This window comes from Peromyscus eremicus, chromosome 4, assembly GCF_949786415.1.
Source record: "Peromyscus eremicus chromosome 4, PerEre_H2_v1, whole genome shotgun sequence".
Lineage (NCBI taxonomy): Eukaryota > Metazoa > Chordata > Mammalia > Rodentia > Cricetidae > Peromyscus > Peromyscus eremicus.
The window spans coordinates 50,609,736-50,635,859 of NC_081419.1; the positions used below are offsets into that span (position 1 = coordinate 50,609,736).

The 26,124-nt window shown below is 44.2% G+C and overlaps 1 protein-coding gene and 1 long non-coding RNA gene across 3 annotated transcripts in view; one reads left to right on the top strand and one right to left on the bottom strand.

Annotated features, from left to right (window-relative positions):
• Map3k20 (mitogen-activated protein kinase kinase kinase 20) overlaps positions 1-26,124 on the top strand; it is a 162,477-nt gene that overhangs the window by 25,174 nt on the left and 111,179 nt on the right. The gene's annotated exons all lie outside the window — the stretch shown is intronic.
• On the bottom strand, positions 3,401-5,604 carry LOC131909235 (uncharacterized). The gene is made up of 2 exons (XR_009378802.1): positions 5,240-5,604; positions 3,401-3,615 (listed from the first exon to the last, which is right to left on the bottom strand). It is a non-coding gene; the product is annotated as an uncharacterized LOC131909235 (long non-coding RNA).

A 26,124-nucleotide genomic window follows, 5' to 3' on the forward strand; every position in this document is an offset into this window, starting at 1 on the left:
TGTGCTATTCCCAAAGTCTAAAACTCCATAGTCTCAATGATTTTTTTTTTTTAAAAAAATCCTATTTTTTTTTAACCAGCAAACACTATTTTTGTCATTTACTTACTGCATTTTGTATTATAAACTGGATTATTTTTAAGCACCTTAACTATACATGTCCCGTGTCCACTGGAAATGGAGTCTCCTTCTACTTGAGAATCAGTCATGTATGTAGGACATTCTGTGTAATGGCACATGGGAGCTGAGTGGACCAGTACAGGAACGGTGACACTTAGGGCTGGTGAGGATGCCAGCTCACATGCATGCTGAATCTGAAATGGCGGGACCTTGTGGAAGGTAGTTTGAGAGACTGACAAGTCAAAAAGAAATGCCCTTTGACCTTTCACCTTCACCTGCAGGAATTTGTTGTTGGGGGGAAAGGGAAAAGTACATGTACATGCATAGTAAGAGTTGTTGACTGATGCAGATTGGAAACAGTATGGATATCCTTTTTGTGTGTATGTGTTCTTTGCCTGCAAGTATGTGGGGTGTGGGTGTGGGCGGGAGGCAAATGCTGAGTGTCTTTCTCAGTCACTCTCCACTTTAATTTTTTAAGGCAGGGTTTCTCCCTGGACCTGGAGCTCGCTGACTGGCTAAACTGTGCGATCAGCGAGCCCCTGGATTCTTTGCCTACCCCCTGGGATTAGAGGCAGATGCCCTCACTCTTGGCTTTGCATCTGTGTGTCGTGGATCCAAACTCAGGGCCTCGTGCTTTACCACTGAGCCATCTCCCTAGCCCTGCATGTTTTTTTATAATCATTAAAAACGGGGGGGGGGGGGGGGAGTTGGGCGGGAGACACCAAATGCATGCCATCTGGTGAGGTACAAAGCACAAAAGGAAATTATATAATTCTTCTGTTCTGTGCAGATGGGAAGTTCATCCCTGTTTAGTTTTAAATCATACAGAATGCCTTGAAAGCAGACTTCTGCGTTTTGGGTGTTTTCTGCTTCTGCTCTCCTAGAGTGTCAGTGATGGCCCAGAATTCTGATCTCCTTCCCCCCCCCCACCTCCAGTGTCTTTGCCATCATGAAGGCCTGCACATGTGTAGTAGAAAGTTAACATGAATTCCACATAAGTTTCCATAGGTCTTAGTTGATTGCCGAGGAAATCCTGGGGATTTGAAGTTGTGTCTTTAGCGTTTTTTCGGGGCACTAGGTGCATGTCTTCTTTTAATATCCTTTAGGAGTGCAGTGAGGACAGCCAGTGCTTTCACTGGCAAGTAAGGCTTTAGAGATTGTTTATAGATTGCTCCAGCTGGATCTGTATTTGCTCTGTAGAAGAAACTGAAAGAATGTGTAACCAGTACTTGGATAGTAGTTCAGTCAGTCCTTTTCCCTTTATTATGGCACCCCCCACCCCCCATCCTCCCACACACCATGTTTGTTTTAGCAAACCTATAAAAAGCTCGAATGTTTACCCACAGCCACTTGTCAGGGTAAGTAGGAAGAATTTTTCCTTTTGAAGAATTCAGCACAAAGAGAGAAAAGCGTGCACACCTGTTTGTTTAAGCATCGTCTATGGGGGGCAGGGGGGAGTCTCCATCAACGCCTTGTTCAGAGTTTAGAAGGGAAGGAGAAACCTGGGACTTGATTCCTCTGGGGAAGAGTGCATGGAGGAGCTGGGTGGTGGCAGTGCACGCCTTTAATACCAACACTCGGGAGGCAGAGGCAGGCATGAGTTCGAGGCCAACCTGGTCTACAAAGCAAATTCTGGGACAATCAGGACTACACAGAGAAACCCTGTCTCAACCCCCACCGCACACACCCAAAATAAACAAAAACAAAAAACCAAAAGAGTGTAGGGAGGCTGAGGGTTGTATCTAGAAGCAAGCCTTCCCTCCCCAGTCCTCCTGTCCTGCAGAGCCCACCCGTGCAGTCCTCCTGTCCTGCAGAACCACCCATGCAGTCCTCCCGTCCTGCAGAGTCCCCTGTGCAGTCCTCCCGTCCTGCAGAGTCCCCTGTGCAGTCCTCCCGTCCTGCAGAGTCCCCTGTGCAGTCCTCCCGTCCTGCAGAGTCCCCTGTGCAGTCCTCCCATCCTGCAGAGTCCCCTGTGCAGTCCTCCCGTCCTGCAGAGTCCCCTGTGCAGTCCTCCCGTCCTGCAGAGTCCCCTGTGCAGTCCTCCCGTCCTGCAGAGTCCCCTGTGCAGTCCTCCCGTCCTGCAGAGTCCCCTGTGCAGTCCTCCCGTCCTGCAGAGTCCCCTGTGCAGTCCTCCCATCCTGGAGAACCACCCGTGCAGTCCCTCCTGTCCTGCAGAGTCCACCCATGCAGTTGCAACATTTTGAGAAGTCCAAGAATTGCAATTTCAATCTTAATCAGGGCTATAAACTCCAGCGTCTCCACACAGCAGTGTAAAAGAGTAAAGCCAGCCAAGCATTGCACAATGAGAAGTGACAGGAATTGTGGGAAAGTGCAGAGGGCACCACTTCCGTGCACAGCTGCTGCATGCAGGCCCATCGTTAAGTAGGGTGAAAACCAGTGCTGCATTGGGCACATCTATACTCCACTCCGCGTGTGGACCTCTCTAAAAATGCATCGTGGATCTTCAAAAACTAGTTGATTTTGAAAAAAAAAATTCCAGGTCCCTGGCCTGCCTGAAATGAAAGCATCCCTTGAGACCCTTGAGGTTCTGCTGAGATTGTCATTGATGGCAACAAGGCTTGTCTGGAGGTAGCACGGCTAAAAGGTTTCAGAAAGAGCATCTCTAGTCTGGGATTGTAGGTCATTTAATAGGATATATTTTCATTAGTACTTAACAATGTAGACAGTGAGCTCAAAAAAAGACTTAGTTCCTTTAAAATGTATCCACGAAATACATCTAAAAGATTGAGGAGTGTTTCAGTTGAATGTCTTAAGAATGAAGCTGGAGGGAGCTCACTGGGTAAAAGTACTTGCCACCCAGCCAGACGACCTCAGTTCAGTCCCTAGGACCCCCACGCTGAAAGGAGAGGACCAGTTCCCCAAAGCTGTTCTTTGACCTCCACGTGTGTGCTGAGGCCCATGCACACCCACACAGTGCACATCCATTCATCCAGTCTCGCACAAATAAATGAATGTACTTCAAAGAAAAATAAACTTAAGCTGAGCAGCGGTGGTGCACGCCTTTAAACCCAGCACTCAGGAGGCAGGCGCAGGTGGATCTCTGAGTCTGAGGCCAACATGGTCTACAGAGTGAGTTTCAGAACAGCCAGTGATACACAGAGAAACCCTGTCGCAAAAAAAAAAAAAAGTATTGAAATAAAATAGATAAACTTTAAAAAAAAATGCCAAAAGATAGCACATGTAAGGCCCTGTGGTTCATTTATAGAACAGCCAACACATCAGCAACAAAACAAAAACCAAAACAACAACCAAACAAGTTACATCCTTTCTAATAAACTTTCAAACATCCTCATTTATTTCTTCTTAATAAAGTATGATGAAGTTTACTCTCAATTGCATGATGCAAATTGGCTAATAGTCTCCGAGTTTCCACAACACGGTGTTGGGATGCTCCAGCAGAGGGCTCCGCCAGAGAGTGTACGAGCAAGACGTTTGTGATTCACTTCTGGCGCGTCATAGCAGCGATGCCCCTTCCTCCTAGGTTATGGGAAGACATCTAAGTCATATAAAGACCTCCCCTGTCTCAGGGCGATGTGCCTGTCATTCTCCACACTGTGGCGGGAGAGCATTGGGTGGTGGATGCCTGCGTGTGTGGTAAATGGAAAGACATGACCAGACTCCCACATCTAAATCTTTGTTGTGGCGGAAGACCTCCCGCAAGAGGTTTTCTGGTCTTTATATCGTGAGAATCAGGAAATTCTGAGCCCAGACACATGTTATCTGCAGCCAGCTGCTGCTTCTGACCTTTCACAGACAGAGAACTCCAATATTTAGTAGGTCTTAAGATTAATTAGGTTTCATCACAGTTTGAGACCGGGTCTCATGGTTTGGTCAGTTCATGATGTAAGCCGCAGATGACTTTGAACTCCTCATCCTCTGCTGTGTTTTTGTTTTGTTTTGTTTTGTTTTTTACTGGAGCTGAGGACCGAACCCAGGGCCTTGTACTTGCTAGGCAAGCACTCTACCACTGAGCTAAATCCCCAACCCCCCTCTGCTGTTGTTTTAAAGGAGATAAAAATCCTGTGCTTTAGAATGAGATCTGAATTTAGTAACATTAATGAATTTAGCCATGGGAGCAAGAACTAGTCATAGGCTCTCACAGGCCAGACTCATATTTTGAGATGCTTTCCTGGTCTCTTTCTGTTCCAACTTTGTCATAGAGGATCAGCTTAGAAAAAAATCAACAGGTGAAAAAAATGGAAATATTTTATGTGTTGGCTACAGAGGACTTGAACCCCAGGGAGCCACAATGGCATGCACAGAGGGGCGGGTTCTGAATACAATGACTTTACAGTGTTAGGTAATTGACAAACATTCCTAGATGGTGACAGAGCTCTTAATGGCCAGCCTCAGCCTAAAGGTTAGTGATGATTATGATAGTTCACTGTCATTTTCGTGTTTACATCATCATAGTACATTGAACTTGGTTTCACTCATCTTTCATTCAAGGAATTATATCCTCTCCTGTTCTTTCCATAAAATACTGTAAGACTAATCGTCCTAGAAGTAGCTGTAATTAAATTTGGGGCGTATACTGTCTCAATTATGTATTCTGTCAAAGGAATAGTACTATGACACAATAGACCCTTCAGTACAGAAATAGTAGATTTTATCAATCTGGGTTCAGTCAGGAGACAGCAAGATGGGTAACTGCTAAGACTATGTAGTGAGGCTGGAGAGATGGCTCAGTGGTTAAGAGCACTGGCTGCTCTTCTAGAGGTCCTGAGTTCAAGTCCCAGCAACCACAAGGTCTGATGCCCTCTTCTGGCATTCAGGCATACATGCAGATAGAGCACTCATATACATAAAAAACAAATAAATCTTAATTTAAAAAAAAAAAAGACTGTGTAGTGAAAGACACAGCATCATCACCTAGCAAAACCAGAGGCCGCTGCTACCAGAGCAGTGGAGGGCGCCCCGCCCCGATCCTGAAACCTGGGTCTCATCCGGGAGGATGTGTACAGCACATTGGGTGAGAGGAGCCGTGCCTGTGGTATCACTAGGCCGTCATTGCCACGTGGGATGCTACCTGCTTGGAGGGGTGGAGCCGGAGCCGGCCTACAAGAATCTGTCCTTGAGGTGAGGTGCTGATAAAACTCACCGAAGGGTGTGTAACAGTCGATCTTGCCCGTGTTGCTGGCCGCTGGAGGGAAAACTACCCCACGAGAAATATCTTTTCCCTTTGCTTGTGCCTTGTGGCATCTTCAGCGCCATTTATGGACACAAGCTCACGTGGTGCCATCTGGCAGAGGAAAATGATCTATAAAGATATTAGGAAGCAGGTGACGAATGCAGTGCTGTGTCTTTCGCTTCTGCACAGACCCTACACAGGCATTTGCGCTTCCACACACCGATGAAGCGACGCTACGCCTTCACCTGTGGACATCCGCTATCCTTTGCCCAAGTGAAGTTCTCATCACTTCCCCCAAATGAGCTGCACAGTCTTGAGTCATTTCATCCATCGCCGGCTTTGCTAACTTCTCCTCCGAGTCCATTACAGTACACTGGATATTATTACCTAATGCCTAAGTCATAAAGCCCACCCCTAACAACTTCATATGGAGTCATAAGGGGAAGAAGGAGAAAGGAGAAGGCATGTGGTATACACTTAGGCCCATGCACATGCAAAGAGCAGGCAAAGGAAAATGCCGGAAGCTCTGCAGTCCTCGTTTCTCTAGTTGACCCCTTTCGAGCGACTCTTTCAATAGTCGTTTATTTCTGTCTTCCCTCAGCCTAAACCTCAGCTGCCTTGGAGGACTTTACCGGTGAGGGGACCTGAACTTTATTCCTGAAGGGTCTCAGTCCTTATTCCTCCTGTTTGCCATTGAATCTTGTGTGTTTTGCTCACATGTATTATTGGGTATGGAGGCCCTAGAACATGCTTGCAGAATTCCCGGGGCTTCAGACATAGACTTCTGTTCTGGTTTGTGACTTCATTGTTCCCCAAAGGCCACAAGCTAGAGGCTGGGCCACCACCCTGTGCTGTTGGTGGGAGTGGGTGGAAACATTCAGAGTGGACCCAGGAGGAGAAGGTTGGGCAGGTCTTGGGGGGCAGATGCCTTTGAGGGCGATTGGGACTCTGCCCGTTCGTTTCTTTCCCTTTCTGTTTCCTGGCCCTTAGGAGGTGAGGCGCTTTGTGCCATCACGTGCTTCTGTTGAGATGGACCCAAAACACCAGAGCCAACCTGCCATGCATTGAAGCTGTAAAACCAAGAGTCCAAACAAACCTTTCTTTTAGGTGGGTTCTTTCAGGGATTCTGTCTCAGAGACAAAGCTGACCATACAACTTCCTTGGAACAATCTGGTTCTCCCTCAGTAATTGGGATCAGTCTGTCCAGGCAGTAGGGAAAACTTTTTTTTTCTACCTGTGAGGTTTGTTTGTTTGTTTGTTTTTGTTTTGTTTTTCGAGACAGGGTTTCTCTGTGTAGTTTTGGTGCCTTTCCTGGAACTCACTTGGTAGCCCAGGCTGGCCTCGAACTCAAGAGATCCACCTGGCTCTGCCTCCCGAGTGCTGGGATTAAAGGCGTGCGCCACCACCGCCAGGCTCTACCTGTTAGTTTAATAGTAGACAAGAACTTTAAAATAGCCAAGTGGCATTCTCATATGCTAATTCAGTAAGATCACTATGTCCCCTAGTAGGGTCATTTTTACATCCTGTCCTTGGTGACTGAGGTCTCCAAACTAGCAGAGGTCATTGTTATCGGGATAGGGAGCAAAATCTGTGAGGTGGGTCATTAAGCATCACAGTGACAGGAGCCATCCTCACCTTCAGTCCAAATCCACGTGTGTGTAGGAGACGGTGGTTGGGGCGAAGCGTATGTAGTTCATCGTGTAAACGGACCAGCAATGCTCACAGCTGTTGCTGCTCAGCTGTCCTGGGACCGAGTCCCCAGGGAGCCACTCCACTTTTCTACTGGTCAGTTGCTGAGGGGAGAGCTGCATGGTGAGCTGAGCTCAGTTAATCCCGCTGCTACGAGATGATTGCCTCACTTCCTGTGTTGAGTGGTTTCCTTCGGCAGCAGCTGACAGTGGAACACTAACATGGTGAATAAGGCATTCATTCTGTGAGGCAAGGGATGAAGAATGCCAGCATTGCAGATGGGAAGGCTCAGTCTTACCAAGGAGTTGTGGTTATGCCGGTGAAGACAGATCCCTCCCCTGTGTCCAGAGCCCTCAGTCTGTCCTCTCGGGAATGGTGACACTTGGGCTCAGATCTATTAGCAGATCTGATCTATATTCACCAGGACCATCCGACAGTTTGGTTGCATTTATTAAGCCTGTATGTGGTCCCCAGCCTTGCTGTCCCGGCCACTTTGTTCTCAGGCCCACTGGGCATGCCTTGGGATAGCTGGGAAAGAGGCTGAGTGGCATCTGCAGAGCCTATCATTTTGTTCACTGGATGCCTGAACCCTCTCCTGCAATGGATGCTGTTACTGAACTTTCACATAGGACATGGTCTCCGTGGTGTGGAAGGTCTCTCTACACACATTTTCCCTGGGTTCCTTGTCCCCAGTCCTCAAAGCCTTACCTATTAGAGTGCCTCATCGGCCAGCCAGACGGTAAGCACTCAGGCGTGACTTAGTAGAAATTCAGTTGGGGTTATTTCACATTCCAGAGCAAGTGAGTCACCAAATAAATTGTCAAAGTTCTGCTCTCTGGGAGGAGTTTCCTGAAGTGCCATTCTTTGGGGTCGTCCCTAACTGGGATAGAACACTTGAGATTACACACTTTCATCCAGTTAGTACTAGCATATCACACAGAACCACATACAATGTGAGCTCATGCTTTCTTCTGCTGACTGTTGTGGGCATTTGGGAACTTAGAGGGGATTCAACGCGATTGGTTAGTAATCCTTGACATTCCGAGCAGTCTGCCTTCATGCACTCTCTGTCTGACAGATGGCCTGGAGGATTTCTGGTGTACCCCTGGATGACCTCATGGGCTCCTCCACAAGAAAATCTGGCATTCCTTTTCATCAGAGGGTTCTAGGTCTTTCATAGCGCCTAGACACTGGGCATTATGCTGTGACTGTCCACTTTGGAGACTTAATGGCCACCAGACATAACAGGTTTTTTGTTTTCTTTTTTAATGATATATTTATTTTATGTGCATTAGTGTTTTGCCTGCACGTATGTCTGTGTGAAGGTGTCAGATCCCCTGGAGCTGGAGTCACAGACAGTGGTAAGCTGCTGTATGGATGTTGGGAATTGAACCTGGGTCCTCTGGAAGAGCAGCCAGTGCTTGTAACCACTGAGCCATCTCTCCAGCCCCTTTGTTTGTTTTCTGATATGTAGATAATACAACCTTCCAAAATATTCCACACTGATTCCTGGGAAATCAGGATAAATTAGTTCCCAGTGGATAGTCCTGTGGGCATTTGGTTAGTATATCCTTGCTGCCTTTGACAGTAAGTGTGCCAACCATGCCTTTGGTACCTAGCCTCTGCTGCTCTGATATGGTCAATCATGCCAAAAGAAATCATGAAGTCACTGGAGTGTATGGTGGCATATCCTTTGGTCACATCTGGTCTACAAAATAGAATAGCATGAACTTTTGAGAGATGCAGTGACCCTCTGATGAATGTGTTTTTCAGGGTCTTCATGTAGAGAGTATCTCTTGTCCTTCTCAGGAATGGAGTTTTGAGATAGTAGTTGAGGCCTAACTTGGTTTCATTTTCTGTTGCTGTCATGATATACCCTGACCAAATCAACTTAGGGGAAACTTTTAGCTCGCAGTTCCAGGTTGTGACCCATCGTAACAGAAAAGTCACAGCATCAGGAGTTCGAGGGAGTTGGTCCTATCACACCCATAATGAGGTGTGGAAAACAATGAATGCATGCGTGCTTGCGCTCAGCTCACTTCCTCCACTCTCACACAGTTCACTGTCTTCTGCTGAGGGAATGGTGACACCCACAGTGGGTGGATCTTCCTACCTCAATTACTCCGATCGAGACAGTCTCCCAAAGATATTCCCGCAGGCCAACCTGATGCAGACAGTCCCTCGCCGAGACTCTCTTCCCATAGGATTCTAGATTGGGTCATGTTAACAATGGAAACTAACCATCACAGGTAGGTACACATGTAGTTCATACATGCACTTCAACAGTCACATATCCCTAAGCCTTTGGATTTTCTCCTCAGTGTCATGCCAAGGGAGGTCTGGCATCTCAATCTCATGACATGTTGACTACATCGAGTTCAGGTTTCAGTCAACTGGCCATGTAAACTGTTAGAGACACTCCCAGCTTCCAGTGCTAACCCATTTTACATTAACTCTGGGATCTGATAAATGTATTTTGAGTCATGAAAGCAGCTTCTTCTACTGTATATTTCCTATTGATCTCTTTCTAACACCACTGATATTTCCTAACACATTTCCAAAGATTTAGCTCCTCCACCCCATGTTACTTCCATCTGGGTTGATACTGTGTGCCCCCTGAAGCATGTTGAGATTGAGAACAGTGACTGTTACCACAAACCCTGAGGAGAAGGGGCATCTCCCTAAGTGGTATCTACTCCAGGTGAGGCTATGTAACAAAAATTTCCCAACAAAAGATGGCTAGTTTGTTTTTGTTTGTTTGTTTGGAGACAGGGTTTCTCTGTGTAACAGTCTTGGCTGTCCTGGAACTCATTCTGTAGACCAGGCTCGCCTCGAACTCACAGAGATCTGCCTGGCTTTGCCTCCCGAGGGCTGGGATTAAAGGTGTGTGCCACCACCGTCCAGCTAAATGACTAATTTTTTGAGAGACACTTGAGTAAGTGACCCCCGTGGTCTAGGTACCCTCAGAGTTTCTTCGGGGGTTGGGCTTTCTCACTCCATCATGAAACCAACCAGACACCCTCTTCTAGCTTCCTTTCCCATTCTTTCCCAGTCAGTGCACTAACTCGCACAGGAGACGCTTGCTGAGATTAAGAATTCAGCAGATTTGTAATCTAGCAATACAGAACACACTTTATTTTTGGTTTCTGGAAACGTTAGCCCCACGACTATTAAGAGATAAAAGCCGATGCAGAAGCTGTCTGTCAGGTTTTAGATCATCACTTGGCATGGGGCTTAATGGTTGTTTTCTTTTTAAAAGAACATTTTTTAAAGATTGATTTGTATAAGTGGTTTTTCCTGCTTGTATATACATATACCACATGTGTGTCTAGTGCCTGTGGAGGTCAGAAGAGCATCGGATCCCTTGGAACTGGAGTTAGAGGCAGTTGTGAGCAGTCCAACATGAGTACTAGGAATCACACCCGGGTCCTCTGCAGAAGTGACACGGGCTCTAACCATTGGGCCATCTCCCCAGCCCCACAGTTCCATGTTCCCTGCCCTAACAGGCAAGGACAGAAGCTTTTGTGACTCCAGTACTTCATCGTAGTTCATCACAGGTGATAACCTGATGAACTTGAATCTACTTTGAAGCATCCCATTTCCCATTGGCAGGCAACTGGCACTGCATTCTAGTCACAGCTCAGAACCTAATCCTTAGGTTCTCCTTTTGAGACTATCTCTGGGACTATCTGAAGACTAATCCTGCATTGCTCAGGTTCAGTCAGGACAATTAGTATAGAGAATTATCAACTAGTAAAGGTAACAAACTACCAAAGGGGATAAAATAAACTTAGAAGTACAGGGATAACATGTAGAGAACAGCTGTAAACTCTAGCATTGATGAAGCATATCAAAGATGAGCAGATGTGGGCGAGGGCCCAGGGCCCAGGCTGCGACTGAGACTCTTCAAGAGACTGTAGCTGTGAATGGAGGATAGAGGAGTTTGTTAGTGTGCCATTGGCTGGGGGTGGTTCACAAGCTACCTGCTGGAGTGCTGGTGACGTTTGGCATAGGGCCCCAGTTGGAGTTGAACACAAAGCCACCTAACTTAGGTGCAGTGGTCCAGAGCTACGGAGTCAGAGGAACTTGCTGGAAGGTGTGCTGAACAAGGCCCCCTTCACAGTGCTGGCAGCAATGCTAAAAGAGAAGGAAAAGGCAGCAGGGACCGGAGGATCTCTGTGATGACCTCCCGTGCCTGTGGTAACAAAACCCGGAACCGCACCAGCAGACAGGAAGTAATGTTCACAGGGTCTGGCTTAGGTACCACACAGGAGAACACGGTATAGATTCAGAACCGACGGGCAGATAATTCATTGCTGGCACATTTTATAAAGTAGAAGAAATGAATATATTGAAAAATCCCTGTGTAGTCATGATTTTACACATTCTCTGGAAGATAAATATGTTTAATCCACTCTGAGAAAGGCCCCTTCTGGAGTGTGACATGTATTACTCTCTAAGGGAAAACACTTCACCGGGGAAGACATTCTTGTCTGGTATTTCAGTCTCCATTCATATGGCTATAAATCTGGGGACTGAGCATGAAAAACTCTGCTGTCTCAGAGCTCCTACTGTGGGGAGTGTGTCCCCCTTGTCACCCCAGCGAGGCGAGGAGCCCAGTCCCTCCAGCAGCCTCACGTGCTGGCATCTGCTACTTAGGCCTCTAGTTAAATGTCACGCCTGCTCTTTGAAAATGGACCCTTATGCTATGGAGTACACCAGCGTTTCCTGTCAAGCACTCAGACACGTCAGTACACTGAGGAGTGGAAGGGAGATGCATTCCATTCCAGAGAGGTTTCTCAGAAAGTCCTGTCTTTGTCTCCTTTTCATTTATTAAATTGAAGGGCGTGTATTTCCCAATACTGTTTTTCAGCACTCTGTCCATTATAAGAGCAGGAAATTATACCCACTAGAATGATTAAGAACACATGCTTTGAAGCAATATAATTACATTTCTTTATTCTTAATGCAAAGAAAGAGGCATTGTTTCAAAATATATATATATTTGAAAAGCACTTAGTGTGATGATTTTGCCAGTAGCATTTGGTAGGACTTATAAAAATCAGAGTGGGTGTAGGAGTGTGAGAGTTTCATGCTAGATAGCCGGGTCATGGGAAGAATGATAAGTGTAAGGTAAGAACATGCCATGGTCTCCAGCCACAGCACAGGTGGTGTCCAAGCTCACAAATAATGGGGCTTTATGAGAATACTCATCCTATGTTTATGGTCAGTTTCAAGCACAGAGGTGTAGGGACCGTTTGGGTTGTAGAATGCTCTTACAGGCTCTCTGGGCAGGCTTAGAAGAGCAGGATAGCCATTCAGCTAGGCAGCGCCCACCCAGCTCAGGCCAATGCTGACCTCAGCCTCGTGTCAGGCCATTCAAGTTCTCTGGATCTCAGGCGGTGGAGCAGAACTCATGGGCTGGTCTCACTGTGATGGTCATGTGGTTTTAGAATGGACACTTATTTCCTTACCAAACCACAATCCTGTTTGGTTTGGTTTTGTGGTTTTCTTTCAACACACAGCAGGAAGTAAGGACTGGCGTTGTGACCGCTCCATAAACGTAAGGATTATGATTACAACATGAATAAAACAGTCATAAGAAAGCAACTTTTCACTGGAGAGGACCACCCAGTGGCCATCTGCCCCCCTGATTACCTCAGGATGTCTAGAAAAGCTGACACAGATGGATGGGTATTGGCCGTGAAACTTCCAGAAGCTAGAGAGCCGCTCACATCCTCCATTCCTACTTTACTTAAGAAATCTATTTAATTATTGATTTAAATATTTCATTAACCATTTGCTGCTTTCTTGGGCCTTCTAAGAGTTGCCATGCTGTTCCTAACACGGAAAAGACAGGCAGAGAAGGACTTCCACGTCATTTCTCTGAGGCTTCAGAAACAGGGATTTCACTCTTCTGAGGATTCTAGTAACAAGATGATATTTCAAATTCAGGGCCTCAGCTAAAAACAGATCTGGTTTCATTTTGAAGAGTTTTTGGCGGGGAAGGAAGCCGATGAGAAGCAGCTGGTGTGTGAGATGAGGAAAAGCAGCACACTACATTTCTGGTAAAGCACACCAGGTTTGGGGGATTTTTGTTTTTTTAATACTCAAATCGCCTAATTCCTAAATGATATGGGAGTGGAGCTGCAAAGGAAAATGCTAATTCCAGAATTTGTGTGTTGGTTGGAAACATGTTGGTAAGATTTATTCTAAATCAGAGCGGCAAGTGTAACAGATAAAATCAGTAGCTCTACAGTGTGCACATACCAATGAGTATTAATCCGATGGTCCCATCAGCCCTTTGCTGATCTTGTCTGTGCACAGGGGACATCCTCTATGAATTTGGGTGTTATTGCCAAGGCACAGATGACAAAATGGAGGACAGTGAGTGTGTGAGCCTGAAGTCCTGTGGTCAATACATGATCCATCTCGAACTCCAGGGGCGTTCACTTGGTCTCTTGCACACGCGTACTCTTCACTTTCTCGACTGAAACATGCGTAGCCTTTGCTCATATCCCGTGCCAGCTGAAGCCTCCCACACCCTGTTACATATTTCTTTGTGACTGACGCGATAAATATAATGACTCTATGTTAAGACAAAAGCATTATGAAGATTATGAAATAAATTTATTTTTTTCCCTCATGTTACTTTCAACTTCTGTTCCTCCTAGATGCTATCGCTATTATTTTCAATGGTAGATTTCTATTTTGTCTCCCAAGAAATGATGCTGAGTTACGCAGCTGCAGAAGATCGTGTGACGGAGCAGCACATGGAACACATTACGGTCAAGTCGACCTTAATCAAAAGTTCCCATGCTGTTCTTTGTATTATTTCTCCCACAACTGCTGGGAGGCTATGCTTCAGATCCTGGCGGTGGGATGCTGCGGAGAGGATTCTTTCCTGGAAGTGCAGAATAATAGATCACTTCCTGCTCAAGAAGAATTCCCTTTAGATTGCTTTAAATAAGATCTTATTGTATCTGCGGTCATTTGGAAATGAAGAAATTCCAAACATGTTAGATAAAACCCAGGAACTAAATTTTGCAAACCATAAACATCGAAATCAAACTGTAGAGTTTTTTAAGGCTACAAGAATGTGTGGAGGGTGTTTTGTGTACTAAGTTCATCCTTTTAGCCAGTCCTGTGAGGTGGGCAATACCCCATTCTGTTGACTGTAAGATGGCTTTGGTTTGAAATGACCATTATTGTGTGCACCGCTAAGAAACTAAAACACTGCCAGTAAAAACTGTATGATCCCTAGTTACCATACAGAACAATGTCATTGACACCAGAAAAAAAATACGCATCATAGAATCTGCAATACAGTGGCACTAAAGTGGTTTTTCCTCAGAAGAACCCAGGACTGAAGAGCTCAGTAATCCCCGAAGTTCTTGGGCAGCAGAGCTGGGCTCCAAGCCCGGTTCCCTAGCTACAGACCTGAGGTTCAGTACAGTTACATTTGTGCTTTCAGAGACAAAATTCCTTGAGTAAAAGTGATGTGGAGATATTTAAAAATGAAACTTCATTAGGTAGATTCTTTGTATTTGAAACATTAAAAGCACATTGAAATTGCCTTTTCTCAGATCCGAAGTTATAATCGAGACCCACTTAACTAAAGTGGAGTCAAGAACACAGGGATAAATGCGCTGTTATAAAAATGGGGCGAGGATGTGAAGGAACATTTCCCAGAAGACTAGGTAATTCGCTGTTAATAAAGAGAGAGCCAATACAGCTAGTATCAACCAAGCCTGGGAAACAGCCACTGTCCTCATTGTTGGCAATCGCAAATTGCCATGTCTGGAGTACATGCATTGTCTATTGGAATGCTCATACCTTTCTGACCTAAGCATTTTACTGTTAATTATGTATCCTCGTCATGGGCAACAAGTACACCTGGGCAAAGAGGAACAATGTTCCTGTCACCATTTTTGTGAGAAATATTCAACACAACCTCAATGTCTGCTCAGGATTGAGTAAGTGAATTCTGGTATCCTCTGTCAACGAACCGGGTATGGAAAACAGTGGTTTAGACCGATATCTACTAGCATGGAATCATGCCCATTACATCTTTTTTAAAATAGCTGGCAGACAATATACAGTACTTTAGTGAAGGGCAGCTTTGAGATGAAACCTGATTCAGTTCTCAGGAAGGATGATGAGCCATGGTGGTGGTTTTTAGGCTGTCAAGGGACAGGAACGTATACATTTTTATCCTAGACTCTGAAATGGTTCGGCCATCTGTAAAATGAGACAAGTATGATTAAAAGTATGAATCTTTCTGGTTCAAAGTAGAAATGCCGATTTTAAAATGTGCAGAGTTGCACATGACAGGGGAATGCCCATCCTGGGTTTGCCAGTGGACTGCAGGTACTGGAATGCAGGGGTGTGATCAGGCTAGGACAAGCACTAGAGACCTCCCTAGGAAGGTGCTGTCTGGAGGACAGATTGTGTTTCTGTGCTCTGCTGCTTTTGTCCTGGCTGTTGGTGGTTATTGCCACCAGCATATCATATATACAGAGTATGATATATGATACCACCATCGTATCAGCATAAAGCCAGAACTTTAGTGACAGCAGGATTCAGAATGTGTCAAGGCTTTCAAGTGTACCAAAGAAATAGTTTTAACTACACAAATACAATGCTCCTGAAAACAGATTTTGATGTGTTTATGGGCACCTTGGAAATGATGTGCACGCAGCTTGAGAGAGAATGTAATTATTCCGTGGAGCGGTAGCGTCTGCGGTTTTGAGCAGGTAAACCCTTGCCTCTGTCTTCTGACTTGGTGAAAACAGCAGATACAGCAGCAGCCCGAGATCTTAAATCATCTCGGTGCATGCTCTCGTTTTGTTTTTCTGCTCTGGCTTTTCTCCACTAGAGGGGATAATGCTTTGTCTCCAGGGAGTCAGGGACTGCCTGTGTGCCTTAGAGAATATAAAGGAGATTAAGTAACATACACACACATAAAGTTATATGTGTAGTAATTGACATTAGGTGCTCCATTAAACAATGAAATGCCACAGTATACCAGTTCTTCAGGACTTGTTGCCATGGATACCCAGTGTGATGGAGATGGGGAAAGGGTTGCTTAGGAATTCGCCAATTTCCTTTTGAGGTGATGCGAAAAATAAACTATCCAGAGGTAGGAGCCATTAAACCATTCCTATATGTGTGCAGTTTCCAAAATAGTTGAAAGGAAAACATGTTTCAAAAAGAATATTAATTCATGGCAGCTGCTTAATATTGTTTATTGTTTTATGAGCCAAAGGACTGGGCAGTCTTTATTTAGCTCTCTGACATATTAGATACATTTGAAAGGAAATACTTTAGTCAAAGATGAGTAAAATCCAGCAAATAACGTAGAACTGTGGAAGGACAGCCGTCCACCAGGCAGCAAGGGTCCCTTAGGAACACTCAGTAGCCTCTGAATCCGTGACAAAGCAAAGACTGGGAAGGAGCTGGTTTAAAGTGTAATGTTACAGAAGCAGGGCACAAGATGGCCGCTAGGGCTAGGGAGACAAGAGCCGGCAAAGTGCTGAGGACCTGAGCTCAGATTCCCAGCACCCACGTAAAAGAGCTGGGCATGAGCGCAGCACCGTTTAACTGTGATCCTGAACTGGAAGGCGGAGGCAAGGAGGATCCATATGGCCTGCCAGTCAGCCAGCTAAGCTGAATTGGTGAGTTTTGGGCTCAGTGAGAGACCCTGTCTTAATAAGATGAGGGATGATCGAGGAATAGCCGCCAGTGACCTCTAGTACACACACATGCCAGCACGCACACACATAGGCACGCACAGATGTCAGCTAACTGGTTTGATGTGATTTTGTATTTCCCCATTTCTATGGGCAGTTTTCAACCAGTATTAGATGTCTAGTGCTTTGATTTCTGGAACTATCCCTGATCTCACCCCCAAACCACCCCAGCAGAAATCTTATGGCAAATCCGGTAGATTCTATTAACAAAGACCCCGGGCTGGGAAAGTGCTCCGGTTGGCTGGCTGTCACCCCTTCAGTGACATTGGCTAGGCAATATCCTCTTCCCTCATTCTTCCACGTGTCCCTCCTGCAGCTGCGTGCTTGGTTGAAGAGGGTGGTCTTTCCCAGTGGAAGAGACCTGTTCCTTGGTCAAGGGTACATGTGCAGCTCACTCTCCTGGTAGAACCTCCAAGCTCCCAAAGAAAGTCTCTAAGGACTAGAAGAACTATTTTAGGATGACTACTGAAGGCATGGCTGTTCACCAGCTGTATTCCACCCTTGAAAGCTCTGTCAATAATGGAAACAACTTTAAAAATTAGTGCTCTCCCACTTCCCTCTCTGCCACCCTCCTCCCCCTTAACTCAAGCTACCATGACCATCCAACAGTTTGTTACTGTTCTTTTTCGATCCATCTCCTCCATGGACATCACATTTAAGATAGAAGAAAATCGGATCAGGCCGTGCCAGTTCTGGGCCAGACCTTTGATGACTCTCCATGTCTGGACAAAAAATCCTCAGCCCTACATCAGGCATTTACGCCCTTTAAAACATCAACCCCCAGCCAAATTTTTCTTTCTGTGCTCCTTCCCCTCATCAGGGTGAGTTTGAGCCTCAGGGAAGGGCAGGGCATTCTCCAGGTGGGCGGTGTGAGGTCTGCCTGCTCCTGGGCTGTCAGAAGTTGTCTTTACAACAACTGTTCTTTATAGCTGTGCTGCTTGCTGTTTTAGCCACGTGACATCAGAGAGGGTCATCTGAGAAGAGGAAACCCCAGTTGAGAAAATCCCTCCAAGATTGGTTTGTAGGCAAATCTATAGGGCATGTTCTTGATTAATAATTGACATGGGAGGGGCCCGGCCCACTGGGGTGAGGAGCCATCCTTGGGCACATGATCCTGGTTTAAGAAGGCAGGCTGGGCAAGCATTGGAGAGCAAGCTAGTAAGAGTGCTAGTAAGCAGTCAGTGCTCCGCCGTGGTCTCTCCGTAAGCTCCTCCCACCAGGCTTCTGCCTTGAGTTCCTGCCTTTTGGCTTCCCCGGTGATGGATTGTAAGCCAAGTAAACCCTTCCTGCCCTGCGTCGCTTTTGGTTGGTCGTAGTGTTCAGAAGAGCAATAAGAAGCAAGCTGAAACAACACCTGCCTCGCCCTCTCTCTTCTCTGCAGAGGAGCATTTTCCCTGTGTGTTTTCCTCCACAGAGCCCTCGCCTTGGGGTGCTTTTGTAAGCTTCTGGCCCCCCTCTCCTCCCTAGTTAGATGTGCAGTGTAGTGTTACAAGACCAGGCTCCAAAGTGGTTGCCCTTGGCTTGAATCTGCCTCACCTATACCACGTCATCAGCTTTGTGACCCAAGGCCAGTTACTTAGCCATTAAATCTCACGTTCTTCATTTACAAAGTGGACATGCTGGTACAATCACGTAGGCTTGTTAAGGGAGCTAAGCTAGCGCCCTCGAGGAATTTAATTCAGTGCTGAGCACATAGGAATAGTAAACACGTGCCAGAAATGTAGCTATGCCCCCCACAGCTGAGAGTCTCAGGATCTGTGTGTGCTAGGCTAACCTGGATCATTCCCCAGCACTCTTTGCTCTTTCTCTTTTAACTTCCAAACTCCCTTCAGTACTATACTTTACAGATAGTAATAAAAGTATTCATTGACTTAGAAATGTGATTTCTCTCTTTATATACAATCCTGAATAAGTGTTTCTCTGATAAGTTGGTGATGGAGACAAATAAAATTTAAGGCTTTAAAAAAAAAAGAGACTGTCTTTCTCTATAGCCCAGAGTGCCTTTCAACCCTTAATTCTTCTGCCTCTGCTTCTTAAGTACTGGATTTATGGTCTTGTGCCACAATAACCACTTTAGGGGGCAATCTTTTTTAATGCTTTATCTAGCCCCCCTATATTTTAAGATGAATAATACGTATTTTTAATTGTATTCTATAAATTTATGAGACAGTGCCGTAGCAAAGCACTGTTAACTTTTAGGCTCTTTTACTGCTGGAAGCTGATATCCAGTGTTTTATCCATGGTGATAAACGTGTATGCCTGAAAGCTGATAAAGTGATCTAGAGAGAGGTGATGAGCAATCTGGGGGCCACCATTTCCCGTCTGACCCTTTTGGAAGAGGTTCTGTCCTGCCAAGTGCAAGTAAAAGGCTGTAGTGAAAAGAGAGAAAAGGCCAGAGTTTAACGCAGAAGGCGAGTCATTCAGGAACCAGATCATCGCTAGGGCTTGTGAATTGGAAATATAATCATAAGATTAAGAGACAGCTGAGAACAAGCTTCATAGGCTATAGAATCTTAAAGTCTAAAAGGACCTCAGAAGATCAGTCTCCCTAATTAACGTTCTATCAAAGTGACCTGGTGGGCTTATGAAAATATTCTACAAGGATTCTGATTAACTCAGTCCAGAGTAGAGTGTGTGTGTGTGTGTGTGTGTGTGTGTGTGTGTGTGTGTGTGTGTTCATTCATGCTTGATGTTCAGGGTGAGTGGACAGGCATTTGAGAGCCATGATGAGAGACTTTCAATCTGACAGTGACTGCTTGCTAGATCGTTTGGTTATCTGGGCACTTGAATCATTCCTGGTTGTGGGAATTCTTTTTCCAAGACATCCTTTCTTGTTTTGAATTGTTCTCGCTTAATGGTCTTAGTTGGTTTTAGCTGTAGACTTTGCTCCAACTTAATTCTGTCTATTGGTTCTATTCTGTCTCTCGAACTACATAAATTAGCAGGAGATCTGCTACTTCCACCATCTAGCAGCCATTAAATACTGTCTTCGGAATCAACCATGATGCCCCCTTTTTTAAATTTTTTATTTAGGCTGCAGAGACCTCTGCATCCTTATTGTACTAACTCCAACTTAATTCAGAAGGCAATTACTAAATGTTGACTACATTCTAGACCAGTGCTGAAGGATGGGAGACCCACAAGGACCATACAGTTGAACTGGGAAAGATAAACTCATAAGTGTTTTCAAAACTTAGGCAAGGTTCTAAAATGTGGGCTCAAGACTTAACAGACCTGTTTTGATATTCCTGGATCATCTTCTTGACTACGTAAGTCTATAGGCAAGCTCTTTAACAGCTTTGCCTTGGGTTTTGAAGCTACAATTCGTCTCAATACAATGCTTGGTTCATAGTAAGTATTCAATACCTATTTTTAAAAAAATATTGAAGTGTTTGACCATGATGGGAGCAAAGAGTTGGATTACTGTTGAAAGATGAAATTGGTCTGGTCCTGAAATTCAAATACTGAAATAAAGTTTTCATAAACAAATTAGCTGATTTATAGGTAAGTTTCCTAATGCATAAAGAACATGTCTTCTTTGTATAATTAAGAAATTTTAATTAAGTAATTTTTGCTTAGCATCCTGTTGAGTACCTCTGCTGACAGGTTAGTTGGTATCTGCTTGGCTCTGCTGCTGTGACAGTAGGAAGACCAGTGGCCATATTAACAGATTCAATATGAGCCTGAAAAGATGTCAGCAGATCAGAGCAGGAGCCCAGTAGGTAGAAATAGAAAACAGCAACAACAACAATACCCTCATGTAAATTCTGGAAAAGTGACTATAGGTAGAATACGGGGAAGATGTGGCTTTATAGGACATTTACAGTTGATTTTTAATATGTTATAACCTAAGATGCTTCCCAGGGAAGTTACTGTGATTTTCCAATCATGGTAGACATTTGGAACCCAGAGCCATGACAACTGTGCCCCTTTATCTCTGTTCCAGATCTAAATCCACTTTCCCTTTGCACTTGTGAGCTGGGATGTTTGGTAGCTCTGCTCAGCTATCTGGAACTCCTATAATGGGTATAATTCTGGCCCAGTAGAACCCTTGAGTTGCGAAGGGGAAGTGCCGTAAGCATGGTGGTAGTATTGTCACTCTGGCCAACCTCATCATGTTGACTCACTGGTTTTCAATGCACCTGGAATTTCAACTGACTGAAATTTGAATTAATTAAAATCTCAAGGATTACAGCAGATAGCATTCTGTGGGAATGTTGCCACTAGTGCGGATGGTCGATAGTGAATTCTTTTTCACACTCACCGACAGAGGTAATTATGCTAAGCTGACCAAGGTATTTTAGAAAGTTGTACTGGAAACATTAACAGCATCAGTGCAAAATTAGCCATAACAAGAGCAGTGTTGAGTGAGCCCATGTTCCATGTTTAGGGAGAAAGGACACCCTAGGAGAACAGAACAAAGTGGTACTTTTTGACTCTGTTTGTTGCTGGTGGTCTCTCTCTCTCTCTCTCTCTCTCTCTCTCTCTCTCTCTCTCTCTCCTCACTCAGTGTTATAATGATAAAAATTCATAATATGGAGATCAATATCCTGCAGATAACTGTTTTTCTAACCGTGTTTTGAAACCAAACATGAACATTAGAAGCCTTTTACACACAATCTGGCTCTCCGGCAGCCTTAAATTGGCATCTTGGGATGGTGTGCTCTGCACCTGAAGAGCCTCGTAGAGGAGGAAAGAGGCAGAGGGTGAGATGGAGGGGGATTCTAATGACGGTCTTTTGAATAGTGCCAGTTCAATCCCTAAAACAAAAAGCCAGGTCTTTTTTTCCCCCTAAATAATGTGCTCTCCAGCTTCACCTCTCATCCTGAGAAACATGAAAGAGGAAGGGGAGGAGGTGACCCAAATCACAGAGTGCCTTTGATAGGAGGGATTCGGCTGTTTTGAACACTTACAATCAAAGGAAGTGCTTTCCCTAATTACACGAACTATGTGAAATCTCTCAGAATAGCTCTTCCACCCCAGGATTCCTTGCACTTTAGAAGTTTGCATAAAAGCTCACATGGAGAATCAGATGCAAAGTGTTTGATTCAGATTTTATTAGGCAGAGGAGTGCCCACATCTCTCCTGCAGCTCGGCAGCTGCTTAGGTTGGGACCACTCTACCTGGTTTTGATGTGGCTGGCTTTCAGACCTGCAACATTAGGATCTTTGTTCTGTCTTTTTCTTTTGGGAACCACTAGTTTTTAGGGGTAGTAGCTATGAAAACATCCAGAAGATTGTGGTCTTGCCAATTTATCTCCCAACCTCAAAAGGGTTAGTAGTTCCTTGTGTGAAGTTTGCATGAGAATGTGTGATTTCTTGTGTTTACTACTGGACAATGTCAAGATATTAGGCTTTATGATGCTCTTTATTCTATTTTTCATACATTTTAAATGTAAGAATAACTTACCATGAAATTTATATGCAGAACTCCTCATTTACTCTCAGAATCTAGACTAAGACTCTGCCAGAATCCTTAACTCAAATGATAATAGAGATTATGCCTGGGTGAACTTTTTGCATTGTGAGAGTGTCCTTGATGCTGAGGTACAGCTTGTAATGCAGATGTGAGGAGAGAACTGTAAACACCCCAATTTCTCTTCTTGGAAAGGTGGGCATCGGTATCCCGGCCCAAGACCAAAAGAAGCAGCTGTTTGAATTCAAGTCAGGCTGAAAATTTTTTTTTTTTGTATAAGCAATTTTCTGTGATAAGGAGATTGTCTAGTAATCGTATTTAATAGTGAGAAGTTAGTGTTTTCTGTCAGTCAACCAGTATGTGGCTGTTAATGTATTTTATTCCTCTACTTCATTTGCTCGGTATTGCTGGAACTCCAGTCTGTGCAGCATTTCCTAGCACTCCCGGCTCTCAGGCAGCAAGATGTAATTTAAGAGGAATTAAGAATGTTCTTCAGCCACAAACCTACACAAATATTATCTGGCAGTTTCCGCCGGCTTTTATAATCTTCATTGATGCCAGTTAGGTAGCTTATTTTAAAGACATAGAAAGTTGAACATGATAGACTCCACCTTAATCCAGTAGACAGGAGGCCAAGGCAAGAGGATTCCTGCAGCTCTCTATCCATGCTTGTTAGACGAGAGAAAGTCAATACTATTGAATGATAGGCATTTAATAATACTTCAGCATTAGCAGCCCCAAAGTGCCTGGTTTCCTTCTGGTACTTCCAGCCATTAGAAACCTGGTACCACATAAATCACAATTCAGCTTTTTGTTCTAGATCAAGATTCTATTTAAATCACCCTAGATACTGAGAATTATATATTCATTGCTGAAATTCCACAGGCTTCTTCTGCAAAAAGAGTTCCCTAATCCTTACCATCCAGAAGTTCTCCTTAGGGGCTGGCTTATGTAACTTCTGCTAAGACTTTCACCTGGTATGGTATGCCTTGCATATTCCCAGTGCTGAAGGGCATTATTCAGATAGTGTTTTATCATTTATTAAGTTCTGTGGCTACAGTCTTCCCTCTCCAGATGATGGGATAAATCACGCTGGAAAAACCAGAACTGATCTAAATTCTCTGGCCAAGGGCCCAGTGCTCTTTGCCCTTGGTAGGCTCACAACTTTGGAGAAGCCCTAACTTAACTTTCTCATGCCTGAGTGTCCTCTCAAGCATTCCTGCCACAAATGGGCATTTCACTTCTGTTGGAATTCTGGTTGGTAATGATGGGAACTCACTAGCCTCCTGGGACGTCCATTTCATCTTTGGAAAACTCCACTGTTAGATGGTTCTCGGCAATTCTGAGCTCCTGTACATGCTGCCTAATAGCTCTTTTTGGGTCAAAGAGAAACGAATTATTGTAATACTCTAATGTGGTTTTTTTTAAACCAACATTAAAATTAGACTCCATGGAAACGCTTATAAAAAGACACATGCTGTGTGCCCACGTGTCCCTAAATTCTTATTTGTAAGTAAAAGAACTACATTTACTTTAGCTTTTTAGCAAAATTTTTGGTCTTTTTGTTATGTTGTAGAATCACTCTCAGACACTGAAAATGACAGCTTCTCACTTAGTGAAGGAAGCCAATGTGTGTGTGTGATAGTGAGAGGGAAGTGGATTCCTAAATAACGTAGTTCATGTTGAGCATCAGTAGAGGGAAGTGGATTCCTAAATAACGTAGTTCACGTTGAACATCAGTAGAGGGAAGTGGATTCCTAAATAACGTAGTTCATGTTGAGCATCAGTAGAGGGAAGTGGATTCCTAAATAACGTAGTTCACGCTGAACATCAGTAGAGGGAAGTGGATTCCTAAATAACATTCATGTTGAGCATCAGTAGAGGGAAGTGGATTCCTAAATAACATTCATGTTGAGCATCAGTAGAGGGAAGTGGATTCCTAAAAAACATAGTTCACGTTGAACATCAGTAGAGGGAAGTGGATTCCTAAATAACATTCATGTTGAGCATCAGTAGAGGGAAGTGGATTCCTAAAAAACATAGTTCACGTTGAACATCAGTAGAGGGAAGTGGATTCCTAAATAACATTCATGTTGAGCATCAGTAGAGGGAAGTGGATTCCTAAAAAACATAGTTCACGTTGAACATCAGTAGAGGGAAGTGGATTCCTAAATAACATTCATGTTGAACATTAGCAGAACAGCGTCGTTTTGAAATTTCTGCTTTGATTGCTTGTTCATGGTGACTCTGTACTGGTTACAACTATGTGTCCATGTCATGTACATCTTCCCAGTTCTTATGTGAAAAGGTGACATGGTCATTGTGGCGAAGAGTTGCACCTCCTTCTGTGCAAACCCACACTTTATACCACCAGCTTGGCACATCCCAGAATTGTCCCCACCCACCATTGTATCTTCAACTCTACCATTGCCTATAAGAATCGAGACTTTGAAATGAGTGGTAACAGGAAGTGTGTGATTCTGCTCTGTATCTTGACTGTGGTGGTCACCAAATGGACACATGTGACAAAGGGCGTAGGGTACACACAGGCGCACGGGAGCCGATGAACTCCGCTGAAGTTGGTAGGTTTTACCAACAGCTGAAAACATGGGACTTCCTTGTGTTATTCCTGACTACAGTAATCTACAATCACCGTAAAACAGAAAAAAACGAGATCATGAAATTTCACATACACAGACTGTACAGCATAGGCTTTAGGCTTACTGCCCTACAGCATCTTTTCATGAAACTCTATATAGAATCACCTCATTCCTTTTTCAAATAACCTTCAAAGTTTTATTTACATAGTATCTGCTTGCCTTGGTTTTACAAAATTACATTCTTATTCATTACACAATAAATAATAGACACATGAAATTGCATTTATCATAGTCTTTAAAGGGGCTTCTATCAATGTCCAAGAACTTAAGGGGAAATATAATTAAAATGAGAGAATAGTGTGAAATGTAACAGAGTCTGCAAATGAAAATTCTAGAACTATGCAGCTACAGTATCAAAAATGTGACTTTTACTGAATGGGGCTTAGCAACTGATTGGGGACAGCCAAAGGAAAGATAAGTACATACGAAGATAATAATAGAAATGGTCAGATCTGAGGAATGCAAGGGAAAAGATTGGGGAAAAAAATCACACACCCAGTTTTGGCACACTTCTATAATCCCTTAAATGCTGAGGCAGGAGGATCATGGGTTGGAGGCCAGTCTAAGCTACAAGGTGAAACCCATCTCAACAAAATAAAACAGCAACAAGAAGGAATAGAATATTTAGTTCCATAATTAATAGATTGGAGCTATAGCGGCAAGAAGAGAAGATAGGCAGTAAAAATAAACGATGGCTTCAGATCAAAATACACAGCTCGCTCAAACAAGCTCAGCAAACTTCAAGCAAGGTAAGCTCAAATAAAGCAAAAATTAAAAATGCCATACCCAGTTACCACTGAGTTATGCCATCCCCAGTTATGGCCAAGTTAAATTTACATAAAAAAATACATTTAAAGAGAAAATGAAATTTAAAGAGAAAATGATAAAACCTGCCAAGGGGAAAAAAATGACACATTGCACCAAGGAAAACACCACCGATTGCTGGTGACTGCCCATCAGAACTGATGGCAGCCAGAGGGCCATCTGCAGCGGAGGACCATCTACGTGCTCAAAGAAAGAAAAGGAGCTGCCACAGAGTTCTATATCTAGATAGGACATCCTGGAGGATGGGGGTGAGATGTGGGGCAGTGGCAATTGTAGATAAAATCTAAGGTAACTTACTGCCCGCAGGATCTTCTCTACAAGAAATGACGCAGTGTGGTTTATTTGAGGGTAAATATAAATACCTTTTTTATTTCATTAATTCCTTCAAAAGAGCACTGGCTGGTTAAAAGAATATTTGTAGTGTTATAGTATGGGTTTTATAATGCACACCTATCAGAATATATAACAGGAAGCCACAAAGTATGGAGAGGTTTTGCATTTACAAAATTAGGTA